Source organism: Neolamprologus multifasciatus, chromosome 9, assembly GCF_963576455.1.
Source record: "Neolamprologus multifasciatus chromosome 9, fNeoMul1.2, whole genome shotgun sequence".
Taxonomy (NCBI): Eukaryota; Metazoa; Chordata; class Actinopteri; order Cichliformes; family Cichlidae; genus Neolamprologus; species Neolamprologus multifasciatus.
Genome location: NC_140447.1, coordinates 5800950 through 5804283, shown reverse-complemented (window position 1 = coordinate 5804283; position 3334 = coordinate 5800950).

Below are 3334 nucleotides of genomic sequence, written 5' to 3'. Positions count from 1 at the left end.
TCAGACACTATGCCCGATGCGGCTGTTTTTAGGTGTGGTTTGACTATGCTAACTCCTTTTTTAAACAGTGGTACAGCAAATCTAAACAAGCTGCGGAACAACCCACCCAGCCCTGACCCATATTGCGTACTGGTCCCAACATACCCTCCGAGCTCTCCACCAGCCTGTGATAAGTAGTATTTTACATATTTTGAGTCATCAGTGTTGTAGACGGCCATCCTTTTTTTCAAAAATGGTGGGTTATCGGTCGGAAGTGTAACTTGACAAACACCTTGCCGTATAAAAAGGGTATGTGTTGATTTCGATCGTCTTTTAAATCAATTTCTATGTCGTCGATCAATGTCTTTGACACAGGTGTGTAGTGTGGGCTGTCAAATTGTAGAATAGGCAAGCGGCGGTCATCGTCCGTGATATTTATAGCTCTTAATAGCCTCGCGTGGGCGTCACCCACAAGCTGGTAATCAACGATATCTGCATAAATAAAGATGTTATATTTTCCCCCGTATATGTCTGCGGGGTGCGGGGCATATGTGTTTTTATAATGAAGTACAAACGGCTCTCCTGTTTCGAATCCTAGGATTTCCGCCAGTCTCCCTCTAAATGTGAGAATAGTGCCCCTAGGTCCCATAACACAGGCATGGTTAGTAACTGTGTTGTATTGCATTTTAAGGTCTCCAGTGGTTTGGTACTGCTGACATTTAAAATTAAATTCTTTTATTATCTGTTCCACAGATGCATAATGACCCACAGACAGTTCGATCATGGTTACGGCGATGGTTCCATCTTTGACTGGGTCATGAATTTCCACTTGCGAATCTGATTGTGGAAAAGACATCCATATGCGTGGGTACTGTATCTCTATAACAGCAACCTCATACGGCTGATCCAAAACGATAGGTTTTGCTAGCTTTGTTCTAAAATTAGATATCTTATTACCCGGGTAAACATGCGCCGAAGCATTCGAGAAGAGGCTTACATAGAAGCCTGCATTGTTGTTGTTCTTTTTATTCATGCTTTCTCCGTCTATGCTCAGTGTTGAATGAATGTGTGTAGAGCTGCGTCATCTGAGTTAATTACGCCTCAACGATGTCTTTTTCTGGAATCCACGAATTAAAGCTGTCGGGCCATCCTAGCCATTTCACTAGCACATGCTTTTTCCGACCCACTTTTTTTCTAGCCAATATGTTTTCAATTTTAAATGTTTTGTTTTCATCAACAACCACACGTTGTATCTCAGGCTCATAAAATGACCCTTTCAATACCTCTCCAGCTAGATCCGCTAGTCTGTACACTGGGGGCTGTCTCCCTATACGTTCCTTGACTGTGAAAATCTCATCGGTGTAGGTCTGCTCGTATCCTTTTCGAAACTTTCCTCTCAGTTTTGATATTCGTACAGTGTCGCCAATATTAAATTTAAAGCACAGTTCCCTCTGAGGCCTCGTTTTGTACAGCGCGTTAAACACCGACTTCTCATTATCCTTATTCACCTCTGCCGGAGCCATTTGGATAGATCTGTGATAAGCATTGTTATATGCTTGTGTGAGATCTGGTATGACCTCTACATATCTCCGGGAGTTGGCTGATGTTAAGTACTTCCACATTCTACCCTTGAAGCTACGATTGAATCTCTCGACAATACTGCATTTAACCTCGCTAGCTGTTGAGAAATGTTTGATATTATATCGCTCCATTAGGTGTTTAAAGGTTGTATTATAAAACTCTTTGCCTTCATCTGTTTGTAGTTTCACAGGGATCCTACCCTCACTAAGTATATCCTCAAAAGCAGCTGATACAACATTCGCTGTCTTGTTTGTTAGGCATCTAACCCATGCGTATTTTGAGAATACATCTATACATGTTAGCAGATATCTCACATTATCATTATCTGACACATATTCACACATGTCAACCAGATCGGCTTGAAACTGTTTGTCGATCCCTGTCACCAATACTCTATTTCTGGGGAAATGGATCCTCACAGGTTTATGGAGTGTGTAAGTGTCGTCTTGTTCTAAATAATGTTTGACCTGAGATATTGGAGGTGTTACACCTGATGCCTCCCCTGCCGCTATACGTAGCTTATTTAAACTGGCCAACCCCGCAGGATGGGCTGGATCATGATATATTTTATGCAATGTGCTTTCCATGACTGTGCAAACCACAAATGACTAAGAAGTTGGTGTTAACACGTCTTTTTATTTAATTTTCACACAGACACAATCACAGACAATGGATACTTGAACAGCACACATTAAACCAGGTGTCTCCCACCCCAGTAGTTTCCAATCATGCGGAGCATGGCTGGTTTAACACGTCGGGCGCAAGTACTTGCTTCTAGCAGGTCCACAATGTTGTCATTAATGGCGCATACTATATTTCGCTCTGATCTCAGTTCACACATGAGGTGTTCTGCAACTCTGCGGATTTGTGTTCCAGTCCCATCTGTGGTGTTTGAGCGTACAAACAGCTGGATGGCTGGGATGAATCGGTCAGTCTTGAGCCTTATCATCACATCGTCATAGTAGGTGTCGAAGAAATACTCAGACAATTCCTGCAAGCAGCTGTGTTGCACCTGACTGGGGTGGCCTGTTTGGCATCCGTAACATGTCTCTTGTAGAAACTCATTCAGCGCCAACATCAACAGGTGGAGAGTTGCGAGTTGATGTCGATTACAGTTTCCTCCCACAGGTCTGATATGAGGGGGTCCTGCGAGCATGATGGTGAGGGTGGTGGAGTCTGGGGGGTCGGGATTAGCAGCCCTATTGATGGTGACTCTGACAGGTCCCACGACGGCGAGTCATTCTCTGTAAAATGAAAACCACAAGCTCTTAATTTGTCACATAGATACACACGCAACCCCACACACACCCCTCACATTAAACCTACCAGTTTATTGTTTAGTTGTCGGAAGGTCTTATGATTTTAGGTTTGCACAGGGTAGCAGGCAAACCAGTCTTCGGACAACTCGCCAGATCGTCAAAAACAAGGCGTTTTCTAATACTCTCGTACGCAGTGTTGAGTCTGTCCCTCTTGATCGCGTCGTCAATCTGGCTAAACAGACGCGACAAACCTCTCCAGTCGCACCACTGTATAAAAAACAAGTCCTTAAACCATCTTGTGCGCTCTTCAAGGTTTAGAGGGTAAGGATTTAACCTCCAGTTTTCAAGCCCTCTGGAAGCAATAAGACTATCCCTGTCATCACATGCACTGAGAAAAATAAAGTCTTCAGGTTTGCGATTGAAACGATCAGCCTCAACCCTGTAAAGCTCAGGGCCTGATGCACTGTTCCACTGGGAAACATACAGCACCTCTGGGAAGCCCACATTGTCCAGGT